The following is a 13513-nucleotide window of genomic DNA, read 5'->3' on the forward strand; positions in this document are numbered from 1 at the left end:
CCGATCTGCCAGGCACACCAGGTCCTATTCAAAATCTGGCCCATTTTGTAAATTTAATCACAGGACCATAGAAGATTTAGGGTTGGAGGAAGAGACCTCAGGAGGTCATCTAGTCCAACCCCCTGCTCAAAGCAGGACCAATTCCCAATTAAATCATCCCAGCCAGGGCTTTGTCAAGCTGGGCCTTAAAAACCTATAAGGATGGAGATTCCACCACCTCCCTAGGTAACCCATTCCAGTGCTTCACCACCCTCCTAGTGAAATAGTTTTTCCTAATATCCAACCTAGACCTCCCCCACTGCAACTTGAGACCATTGCTCCTTGTTCTGTCGTCTGCCACCACTGAGAACAGCTGAGCTCCATCCTCTTTGGAACCCCCCTTCAGGTAGTTGAAGGCTGCTATCAAATCCCCCCTCATTCTTCTCTTCTGCAGACTAAATAAGCCCAGTTCCCTCAGCCTCTCCTCATAAGTCATGTGCCCCAGCTCCCAAATCATTTTCATTGCCCCCCACTGGACTCTCTCCTATTTGTCCACATCCTTTCTATAATGGGGAGGCCCAAAACTGGATGCAACACTCCAGATGTGGCCTCACTAGTGCCAAATAGAGGGGAATAATCACTTCCCTCAATCTGCTGGCAATGCTCCTACTAATGCAGCCCAATATGCTGTTAGTCTTCTTGGCAATGAGGGCACACTGTTGACTCATATCCAGTATCTCGTCCACTGTAATCCCCAGGTCCTTTTCCGCAGAACTGCTGCTTAGCCAGTCGGTTCCCAGCCTGTAGCAGTGCATGGGATTCTTCCGTCCTAAGTTCAGGATTCTGCACTTGTCCTTGTTGAACCTCATCAGATTTCTTTTGGCCCAATCCTCCAATTTGTCTAGGTGACTCTGGACCCTATCCCTACCCTCCAGCATATCTACCTCTCCCCCGAGCTTAGTGTCGTCTGCGAACTTGCTGAGGGTACAATCCATCCCATCATCCAGATCATTAATGAAGATGTTGAACAAAATCAGCCCCAGGACTGACCCCTGGGGCACTCCGCTTGATACTGGCTGCCAACTAGACATTGAGCCGTTGATCACTACTCATTGAGCCTGACGATCTAGCCAGCTTTCTATCCACCTTATTGTCCATTCATCCAATCCGTACTTTTTTAACTTGCTTGCAAGAATACTGTGGGAGACCGTATCAATCCTTGTGGTTAGCGCACTCACCTGGGGTGTGTGAGACCCAGGTTCATTATCCCCTCTCTGCTTGAGGGGTTAATGCTTTCACCTCTGAGCTATGGGATATTCTGATGTGGGGCTCCCTCAGTCTGTCCTATTGAAGCCCTTCTTCTGTGGATAAACACTTAAATAGTCTTAGGCCAAAAAGAGCGAGAGTGTGTAGGAATGACTGTAGCCTGGTGATTATAGCACCCACCTGGGAAGTAGGATACCCAGGAGACAGCCCCCCTGCTCTAATAACTCTTTCATTAGTTATCCATAGTGGAACAGCTTCAACAGGACAGATTGAGGGAGCCTCCCATCAGAATAACTCTAACAGTGGTTAGAGTACTCCATGGGAGACCCTTGTTCAAATCCTTTACCCCATCCCCCCATGGCAGAGGGGTGGAATTGAACTCAGGTCAGCGCTCTGACCGCTAAGCTAAAAGTTATAAGATGGGCACCAGCAATCACTACCACTGGCCATCTTGTATGGAGTGAGACAGGAGCCTAATTCATTCGTGTAAGAAACTACTTAGGTGCCTCCAGACTCTAGGAGAGGGGTTCACATTCATGGATAGCTAAGCAAGGATAGCAACCTGGTCATGACCCTGCAGCTTGGATTTAGATGTCTATGTCTGTGAGAGGGGTGAGGCTTAGGACACACCCCTTTTGTCAGCATCTCCCCTTGGCTAGTTTAGGCAGCTCCCTGCCTAATGTGCTGGCTTTTGTGGATCACAGTCTCAACCTGCATCATACAGGAGCCATGGGACCTAGCTTAGGCCTTGTGGATTGCAGCGTCGTTCCTGTGATTTTTTTTTTTTTTTTTTTAGGTGCCACAACACTCAACAATGCAACACCTAAGTCGTTTTGTGGATCGGGGCTTAAATTCCCAGCTTTCATCCTGTGAGTAAAGTGTAATTTTTGTTGAACTGAGTGGACTCTGCAAAATGAAGTGAGTTAAGGCATTGTACATAGTAATCAATAATCAGTGAAATACAACATTTCCTGAGCAAGAAAAGTAGATAAGGACTAATTTATTTAAGGGTTTCGTATGCACAGGGGAAATGAGTTGATCTGAAATTACCAAATTATCAAAGCAATGTATATTTATATGACTAAATGACAACATAGATGTTTTCCCAGGAAAAGGAACTTTGGCCTCTTCTAGCTGTTACCTATATGAACAAGAAAGAATTGGCTGCTAGTTATTCTATGTACACTGCGATCAGCCCTGGTCTTTGGAAAAAAAAGGTTTGTATCATTCTGTGATGTATCAGGAAAAGCAGGCAGATATGGATTCTTAGCTAGATATTAAGGTGGAAAGTCTTAGATGCTATTTCCACTAGGCTTTTCAATACTTAAATATGAGGTAATCGTGTCTGTGTAGATGAAGCACACGGTTGGAGATGTAGGGTGTCATTTTCCACTTGCACAATCTTGCTTGATTTGGTTCTTCACCGTGGACTCATCTCATGTAGTGGGTGCATAGCTCTCCTGCTCTGAGTTTGGTCCTGGACCTGCAGGAACTGGTGGACACTCTCCGATGTCTAAATCACTCCCTTAATCTACAGAGTTGCCTTTCTTTGAGCTAAGGCAGGGATCGGCAACCTTTGGCCCGCGGCCCTTGAGGGTAAGCCCCCTGGCGGGCCAGGCCGGTTTGTTTACCTGCTGCATCCGCAGGTTCAGCCGATCACAGCTCCCACTGGCCGTGGTTCACCGCTCCAGGCCAATGGGTGCTGCAGGAAGCGGCAGTCAGCAGATCCCTTGGTCCACACTGCTTCCCGCAGTCCCCATTGGCCTGGAGCGGTGAACCGTGGCCAGTGGGAACTGAGATTGGCTGAACCTGTGGATGCAGCAGGTAAACTGTAACGATGCTGGTTCTGGCAGGACCCAACTGAGAGTGCCAATTCAGGACAAATTGTTTCAAGCAGGGCAGTTACAGCCCAAGGCTGGGGTTTTTCCACCTCTAAGGCAAACCAAACCAGCCAAACAGAGCAGACTTTGGTCTCACCCCACTGGCTAACCACAAGTCACACAAGCAATTCCCTTAGATACTCCAGTTTCCCAGTATCTCCACCAGTGCCACTCGTTATGGGGATGAATGGTTATGAAAACCAATACCCCAGTAAAGGAAAAAAGGTTCTCTCAATCCCAAAGGACCGAGCCCCAGACCCAGGTCAATATACAAATCAGATCTTACTCACAAATCACGCTGTTGTCAATCCTTTAGAATCTAAAATCTAAAGGTTTATTCATAAAAGGAAAAAGAAACAGATGAGCGCTAGAATTGGTTAAATGGAATCAATTACATACAGTAACGGGAAAGTGCTTGGTTCAGGCTTGTAGCAGTGATGGAATAAACTGCAGGTTCAAATCAAGTCTCTGGAGTACATCCACAGCTGGGATGGGTCTTTCAGTCCTTGGTTCAAAGCTTCAGTGTAGCAAAGTTCCTCCAGAGGTTCGAAGCAGGACTGAAGACAAGATGGAGATGAGGCATCAGCCTTTTATAGTCTTTTCCAGGTATAAGAACACCTCTTTGTTCTTAATACGGAAAATTACAGCAAAATGGAGTTTGGAGTCACATGGGCAAGTTCCTGCATACTTTGCTGAGTCACAAGGCGTATCTGCCTTCTCTCAATGGGTCATTTGTGTAGCTGATGGTCCTTAATGGGCCATCAAGAAGGCTAGGCAGAGCTGACACCAACTTGTCTGGGGTGTCACCCAGAAGCATAACACAAGTTTGAAATACAGACAGTATAGAGCCAATACTTATATCTTTAAATACAAAAATTATAAATGCACCTTATTTGACCCCCTTTATACAAGATTTGGTGCCATTTCAGGGCCTTGGTTGCAACAATGTCCCAGTTCAAGTCAATAACGTCACATGGCGGTAATCACATCCCTTGGTCCGTGCTCCTTCCCGCAGCCCCCATTGGCCTGGAGCGGCAAACCGCACCTAGTGGGAACTGAGATCGGCTGAACCTGCGGACACAGCAGGTAAACAAACCGGCCCGGCCCGCCAGACTGGATCAGACCTATGGTCCAGCTAGTCCAATAATAATTTTTATTTATATTACCATAGTATCCAAGAGCCCTAGTCAGAAGAAGGTAGTCAGAAATTGACTGATTGAAGCATAAGGTGTAATATTGCTTCCAAAATTTGGTAGCATAATTATAACTCTGGATTTCTTTTTGATGTAAAAAGTTTTCTTTCTTTCAAAAAAACTTTTCATTTTAGAGGGGAAAAAAAACAGTTCTATACATCAGATGAACTATATAAAAGAAAACAATAATACTTACAGGTACATTATTTATAGATTCATAGATTTTTAGGGCCAGAAGGGACCATTAGATTATTTAGTCTTATCTATTTAGTTTTATCACACAGGCCAGAGACTTTCACCCAGTTACCCTCCTATATTGAGCCCAATTGTTTGTTTGACTAAAGCATATCTTCCAGAAAGGCATCCAGAAAGACATCAGGAGATGGAGAATCACCACTTCCCTGGGTAGTTTGTTCTAATAGTTAATCACCCTGCTAAAAATTTGTTCCTTATTTCTGATTTGAATTTGTCTGGCTTTGACAGTTGGAATACTTTATTAAAAAAATGATAGCAACACTGAGGGTTCTCTTGACTCTTCCTGACATCAGAAGGCTTTCTGTAAGCTCCATCCAAGAGAAGAATCTATCCTGCTGTTATGTCACTGGCAAACAAGTCATTCTAGCTGTATGACACCAAAACTCAGCATTAAAATCCACCTGGTTAACTTTCTTTATTGATCTTGATTTCTTTTCTTACCGATTAGTAGTTATCACTGCTATTACTGACATTCAAAATATGATTTGCATTATAGTAGCACATAGAAGCTTCACCCAACATCAGGGCCCCAGTGTGCAAGGCACTGTACAAACACATAATAAGAGACAGTCTCTGCCCCAAAGAGCTAAGTAGGGAAGATAATGGGTGGGAGAAGGGAAGTATCATTATTCCCATTTTACCATAGAGAACGGAGGCGCATAGGGATTAAGTGACTTGCGTAAAACCACACCGAAAATGTGTGGGAGACCTGGGAAGTGAATCCAGATCTGCTGAGTCCCATTCCAGTGTCTTAACCACAGGACCATCTTTCCTCTTAAAATGTCACTTTGTTATTTAAACTTTCTTCGACGATGCTACCTTTGGAACTGATACTTCTTCAAGATTTCAGCTAATGTCTATCGGGTTTTGGTAGCACATGTGGATGGCATTTAAAGAGTTAGGGCAAAGTTGAGAGGGTGACATAAATGATGATGTAAATTACATGTCAATAAGTGGATATAGGTAGGAGTAACATATATATTAAGGATACACAAAGGGTGATGCTACAGGAAAGGCAACTTGCAGGACCCTGTGAAAACCCTCCCTCCTCCTTAGTTTGCTTTTCCTGCTTCACCACTCACCTTCCTGGCACAATGTGTAATTAGACCAGTTTACCTGTGCCTACACAACAGTGAGCTGGAGTAACTAACACTCCCATTTATGTCCCCACCTCTTAGTAAAGCTGTATATTATTATTATTTATACAGCATCACAGGGATATATACTATACAAATACAACTGACCGGTCTCTGCCCACAGGAGTGCACAATCCAAACCACGCTCAAACTTGTTTATTTGGGAAGCAGGTCATCACCAAAGAACCATTACCTTCTACAGCCTGTCACTAGAGGTCTGTCAACAGGATAGGCAGGTAAAAACCTTGATTTACTTTAACAAATCATTTATTCATAATTTCAAGGCTACACCTGTGTTCTTGTTATTGATTTAAAGGGACACTTTTAGCTTAAATAACATTTCTAAAAAAGTCTTTACCTATATTACTAATAATAACTTAGATTATTAAAAATGATTGGGTGTTTTATATCTACTATGAGTTTTTTGTTTACTTTGACATTTATCTCTAGAAAATAAAAACAGAGAAGTCCCTTTCATTTGCTGGACTAATACACTTACAAAATGCTGCAAAATTTGGGTTGCAAAGACTGAAGGGATTTTTTTTAAAACAGTCTTTCCATTACAGTTGGAAACAAACCTGATCTTGTTAAATTAGACCTGACAGTCACCTTTATGATCTTAAATGTATGTTTATATTTATTTTCAAAAGGTCTTTCAGTTCACCCTTTAAAGAGTCTATCATCCACAAGGTCAGCAAGAGTGGATGGCTGTCATATCTTAAAACAATTTTCACTGCTTATGGCTGTGAGAAGCTGTGTCCAATAGTATGGATGGATAAGAGGAGCTTATGTTTTTTGTTTTTTTTAAACTGTCTGAGTTTGGTGCTTTTGAAAGTAGAAGATGGGTCACGGTTGAGGGCTACCTAGAACCACAGTCTGGGCTGCTCTTGTCCTGTTGAAGCCAATGGACTGATTGTGGATAGATGCTGCATAATCAACTGATCCTCTCTCTGCAGCTCTATGAAAGCTATCCTGAACTGTGATCTCTCTGATATTCAAATGCCCGATTTCACTTGAAGAGAGCCTGAAATATGTGCCAAATTTTGTGGTGAGCAAATGCTCTATATCAGTGGTGGGCAACCTGCAGCCCGTCAGGGTAATCTGCTGGCGGGTCGTGAGGCAGTGTTTACATTGACCGTCCGCAGGCATGGTCGCCTGCAGCTCCTAGTGGCTGCGGTTCACCGTTCCCGGCCAATTATGGGAGCTGTGGGAAGCAGTGGCCAGCATGTTCCTGCGGCCCGTGCCACTTCCCGCAGCTTCCATTGGGTGGGAATGGTGAACTGGAGCCACTGGGAGCTGCGGGGGGCCGTGCCTGCGGACGGTCAGTGTAAACACTGTCTCGCAGCTCACAAGTGGATTACCCTGATGGGCCACAGTTGCCCACCACTGCTCTATATGGACAAGGATGAATAAGATCACCAAATTCCTTCTCCCTTGACACAAAAGCATATATGGTACCATTATTAGCTGCACTGTGGAGCTTTGAATCTGACCAGCAGCGTCTGCAGCAATTTTCAGCCTTGTCATTATGCTGCTGTCCACCAAAGGGAGCTGATTTCCAATTTCACACCATCCAAATTTGCACTGGAGAGTCTCCATGTAGGCTGGGATCTGTCCAAAAGTGAATAGTATCATAAAAATGTCACATTATCTTATTAATATAGCATCAGAAAAAGGCAGATGAGGAGAAAAATGAAAAGCATTCAGCTAATATTATCCATATTAATTTAATTAATCTTAACTAGCTGGAATAGGAGACTTGCTTTGGCATCTGCTCACATGGAAACTGATCGTGTGGGAGTTTTCTGTCTAGTAGCTACATCCATTTTTTCACATCTGTCAGCCAAATCAGAAATCTAAATGCAAAATATAGCTCTTGGGAGCATTATATGGATGTAGGATACTCCCTAGAGAAATTTGGACCACTAAGTAATTAATGGATTACAATGAGACATGAATTGAACGTTTTCATCTGTGACATCTATAATCTTCATGTGTGTTATTTAAAGGGAAGCTGGATCCATTTCCCTCAGACTAACCTTCTGATTTTTTTTTTAAGAAATGCAACAATAAGGAAGAGCTAAAAGAGAAATAGATTTAATATTTAACTGGGCTCCATCGTTTCTGGTGGGGATGGTGTGTTAAGGACTAGATTGGAAACTGGTTAAAAATGACAAACTCTCACTTTATGTGTGAAGCTTTCCTAGTTCTGCTTGCAGGCTAGAAGGCTCTGAGAGAAGCCACCTGGGTTATCTGAGTCAGTCAGCAGACAGGCAGTATGGGACGAGTCAGGTTAAAGCAAGGTGGGTGAATGGTATCGCTCTGATTTAGGGAGCAGCCTGTTTTGCTTTTCTCTGTCTCTCTGTTTTGGGGTTCTTGTGCATTATTCTGAATTCTAAGAAATAAAGTAGTGTTACGTTGCAACCTTCCGGCAATGGAATAGTCTGGGAAATCCCTCCTTCCCCCAACGGAACAGGAAAAACTCAGCAAGGAGAACCTTGTGGAACTTTCCTTCTTCCTGATTCCCTTCTGTGGATTTTCTGTGGGAGGAGTGGTCTGGAATTAATCATTAACAGGTGCCAAAGTATTGAGCCAATTACCCCCTGCATGATAGTATGGGCCTGTCAGGAATGTGGGCCTGCAGCTGGGCCTGGGATCAGCTAGTTAACTGCAGCAGAAACTCCCTAGTTGGCCAAGTTGTCTGAGTGGTGTTGCCAGGACTGCTGTTAAGCCCAGCAATAGCACTTGCCCAGCTCTTTTCAACGCTTATGCCCGCAGCTGTGATCGCTCCTATGCCTGCTTTGTTCCCAGCCCTGTTCTTGCCCTGCTCCTGACCCTGACTCTGACCCTTGGCTTGGACTCCTGGTTCCTGATTCCAAAGCTCCAACCACTAGACCTGGCTGCCACTGTCTGACCATTAGACCTGACCATCCACATCCCAGTCCATGACAGGGTCTCCGGGCTGCCAGGGATGCTCTCTTTTGGATTTGTCATAGAACTAAGGGCCTCACCACTCATGGTCATTAAAAGAATCCAGGGATTTTTTTTTTTTCCAAGAGCAACTATGTTAATCCTGATGTTCTATCTTAATAGCAACTTTGGTATGATATAATTACATTCTGCCTTTGGGACTGATGAGTAAACTCCAGTATTTGTCAAGTAAAATAAAGGTTTCAGGCAATTCAAGTTTATGTGCATTCGTAAACCATGGCAGATAACTGTACAAGGTTTGGGTGGGTATTTTTTTTTGTGGTAATTTATCTTCTATTTTGCTGTATTTGCTTCTATAATTAGTCCAACAAACAATTTAAGCTTTGTGCATCAGATGGTGAGCTAAGTGAAGCTGGCGCAATATGCATAGTGTTGTGCTGGAAGATGTTAATGGCTGCCATCAAATGTATCTTTGATCAATCTGCAATCACAGACTTCATTAAAGCTGATAGGTAGGGCCCTACCAATTTCATGGCTGAGAAAAATGCATCACGGGACTGTGAAATAAACTCTTTCCTGTGAAATCTGATCTCCCCCTGCTGCTAGGAGTGCCCCAGCCAGGGGGCTCCTAGCTCTGGCTGGGCTGGAGAGTGACAGGACTTTTCCATCCCCTGCACAGTTGCTGTTGGGGGGAGCTCAGACCCACCTCCACCTCTGGGAACCAATGTTCCCTCTAATATTTTACATCCATGTGCAGAATGAAATTTGTTTTGCACAGCAATATAGAGGTGGAGTGTGAAATTGACCATAATGGACCATGAATTTGGTAGGGCCCTATTGATAGGTATGCTAGCCACCCTTCATTCAGGGTAAATGGAAGAAGCAATTAAGCTCCAGTAGAGAGTAAGGTATCAGAAACAATAGAAGCCACTGCCCAAGGTACTAGATTGCATGCATGGCCAATCAGCAGCTAAGTCATATGGGCTGAGGGGTTTCTCTGGGGACTGATTGCAAATGCTGGTGCTGAGGCTTTGTGTGTCAGAGACGAAAAAGCAGGACAAAGCTAGCAGAAAGCCAGAAAAGCAGTTGTGAACATGGCCCTAGGTGGGAGCAGAGACAGAGCTCCTTGGGGCACAGAACTAGGTTAGAGAGGCAAGCTTAGAAATTGTGAGCAAGGAAACTGCCTGCGTTGTTTGTTCCTCCTGTGTTTGGGGAAACAGGACTTCGTGTACATTCTTTGTAAATAAACAGGCTCCAAAGAAATGCCAGCTTAATTATAATCAATTTCTCCTCTTAATGTAAACAACCTAGCAAGGGCCTGAATATTGACCAACCTTGCTCTGCTTCCTCTACCTGTTCCACCCTAGTGGCCTATTTAAACAGAAAATTTCACCCGGGCTGTTCTGTTTGTGAGATCCAGGCTTGCGCTTAAAGGGGTAGTACACTCCTTCACATACCTCCCCATCTTGAGTGGACCTGTTTGGGCACTCACCGGATGTCCCAATGTCTTCATCCATTCGCCAGAAATCTGAGTTTTGATGGTCCTTACTTGGCTGGTGTTCGATGCTGAACCAAAAAGCACTGTAATGCTATGCACTACTGGGTGACACAGGCATTTGAGTCCTTTGTTGTATGAAGCCACCATAGAGCCCCATGAGCAGTGACCAGGACAAATGGAATAGCAAACAGGTACTACTTTAGCACCCTCACAGCCCTGTGTATTTCAAGGATGGAGTACTGCATCTCTCTGTCCAGGAGCTTTTGAATCCTATAGAGCAGGGATCAGCAACCTTCGGCATGCAGCCCATCAGGGAAAGCCGCTGGCAGGCCGGGACAGTTTGTTTACTTGCAGCGTCCACAGGTTCGGCAGCTCGCAGCTCCCACTGGCTGTGGTTCACCGCTCCAGGCCAATGGGGGCTGTGGGAAGCGGCAGCCAGCACATCCCTCAGCCCACGCCAGTTCCCACACCCCCCATTGGCCTGGAACAGCAAACTGCGGCCAGTGGGAGCTGTGATTGGCCAAACCTGTGGATGCTGCGGGTAAACAAACTGTCCCGGCCCGCCAGTGGCTTTCCCTGGCGGGCCGGGTGCCAAAGGTTGCTGATCGCCTGAGAAAGGATGGCCGCCACAGTGAGTGTGAAGCATCAGTCTGTACAATAAACTCACACGTGAAATCCGGATTGTGCAAAATAAGCACTCTGTGGAGAATTCACTTAATCTCCTGGAAGGCCTGGTGAGACTGGCAGTTGAACTGCCAATGGACTGACTTCTTGGCAAGGTCTGCGTGACGCCAGTGAAACAAAATCTGGCACAAATCACCTGTAATAACCAGCTAGATCCAAAAAGGACCACACCTGTTTTTTGTTTCTTGGGGTGGGAGTACTGGTCAATGCCTCTACCTTACCAACGAGGGGGCTGTACCCTCCCATTCCCCACTAGATACCCTCAATACTTTGTTTCTTGCTTGCCTACCTGGCACTTTCTAGGGCTCACTGTGAGATTGCCCTCTCATAAGGACTGCTGGCCCACGACCAGATTCCAGTGGTGAGTAAACCAGTCTTGGCTGTAGACCATAACATGACCTAGATATGCCGTGTATAGATATGGTGAGAGCATAATACCCAGTCCATCAATCTCCTGAAGGTGGCAAGACTGCATATAACCCAAAGTGCATCATTATGAAATGAAACAAGCCTATCAGGGTAGCAAAAGCTGTTTTTCCTGGGAGTCAGGAGAAGGAGGAATCTGCCATGGTCAGATCTTAAGGCAGTCTGGTAAATCATCCACCTGGGGCATCGGGTAGGCATCAAAACGACTGACGACATTTACCTGCCTGAAGTCCACACAGAATCAGATGACCCTCTTAGAATTTGGGAGTAGGACTACTGGACTAAACCAGGGTCTATAGGATTCCTCAGTTGCCCCCATCCTTAACATCTCTTCAATTTCCTGAGCCAGTACCTTCTTCATCCCTTCAGAAATCTGACAGGCTTTCTTCACCAGCTTGGCCCCTGGCTCGAAATGGATCAGGTGTGCCACAAGGGAGGTTCACCCTGGTTGTGTGGAGAACACATCCTTGTATGCCCTCAGTAGGGGACCCATTTGCCCTTGGCATGCCCTAGTAAGCTGCTCCCCCAGAGGTACATCCCCAGCACGCTTCTAGATCCTCCCTACCATCCTTAGGGTGAATGAAAAGACCCTGCTGTCCCCCTCTTTCCCCCAAGGTTTTAGCAAATTAACATAGTAAATTTGTTTCCTTTTGTCTGGGCAATGCATCTCGTACTCCACAGGTCCAAACCACTGCAGCACTTCCTATGGGCCCTGACGCTTAGCTAGGAGTTTGGTCTCCAAGCTGGGACAGGAACACCTGACCCCCAAGGCTGAAACTCCCTGGGCCTAACTCCTTTATTGTACTGTTGGGTCAGGGACAGGTTACTTCTAGCAAAGCAGATTATGCGCTCCAACTGCTCTCTCATCTGGAGGACACATGGCACCATGTCGTTAGTGTGTGTAGGCTGGGCTTCCCAGGATTCCTTAAACAGATCAAGAATACCCTGGGGCTGTCCCCCGGAAAGGAGGTCAAAGGAGGAGAAGCAGGTGGAGTCCTCTGACACCTCCCACACTGCAAACAGCAGTGTCAGTCAGTCAGGGCACTGTACTCCAAGGTGAGAGTTTGGTCTGGGATTGGGATGCCTCTGTGAGATACCCAAAGTACAATCCATACTAAAGAGTAGCGGTGTCACCCCTCTTCTCTAACCTGGGGTACCCTTTACACTGCCCTGCTTCTGTAGGCTCCAGTCTGGACTGCTCACAAACAGTCTCCAGCATGTAAGTTACTCCCAACTGTGTCTGTGTGTGTGCTGCAGCTAGCCAGCCACACCGTGGCTCTTACTAGCCTCGGAGGATGACCCCAACACACCCCCAGTCCTAGATTTCCCCCTAGACAATATATGTCCTGTACTTCCTTCTTGTGGACAATACAAGCTGTGATAAAGTTCCTGCTCTACCTTGGTGGGTCTTGCGCTTCCACCTTTCCTAAGTGGGTTCCCCAGTCGGTGGTGTGAATAATCACATCATCCAGGTATGCCGCTGTATAACTGGTATGGGGCTGTAGGAGCTTGTCCATAAGACACTGGAAGGTGGCAGATGCCCCACGCAGTCCAAAAGGAAGAACAGTATATTGAAACAGACCCTCTGGTGTAGAGAATGCCGTCTTTTCTTTCGCATCTTTGGCAAGGGGAATCTGCCAGTATCCCTTTGTTAAATCAAGGGTGGTCAAAAATCAGGCATTGCCCAGGTGGTCAACTAACTCATCGATATGGGGTATGCATCGAATTTGGATATCTCATTCAGCCGGCAAAAGTCATTACAAAACCTAGTGGTGCCATTGGGTTTGGGCACCAACACTATCGGGCTTGACCACTGACTGTGGGACTCTTCGATGACTCCCAGCTCCAACATCCTTTTTACCTCTGCCTTGATCTCCTCCCTTTTCGCTGCTGGGACCCAATAGAGCCTTAAAGTTACCTTTGCCCCAGGGTCTGTGACAATGTGGTGATATGCTTCGGTGGTCTGGCCTGGTTTGGTTGAAAACACATCCTGGTATCGGCTGATCATCTCAGTTACCTCCTTCTTCTGGTTTGGTGTCAGATCAGTGGATATCCTGATCTGCTCCTGCATATTATTTCCCTGGATCGGAATCTCTTGGGCCACTACACACACCTCTCGTTGGTGCCAAGGCTTTAAGAGGTTAATGTGATAAATTTGTTCTTGTTTCCGGCGTCCTGGCTGCCACACCTTGTAGGTTACTTCCCCCACGGGTTCAACCACCTCATAGGGCCCCTGCCATTGGGCCAAAAGCTTGCTTTCTGCCG

Source organism: Natator depressus, chromosome 1, assembly GCF_965152275.1.
Source record: "Natator depressus isolate rNatDep1 chromosome 1, rNatDep2.hap1, whole genome shotgun sequence".
Lineage (NCBI taxonomy): Eukaryota > Metazoa > Chordata > Testudines > Cheloniidae > Natator > Natator depressus.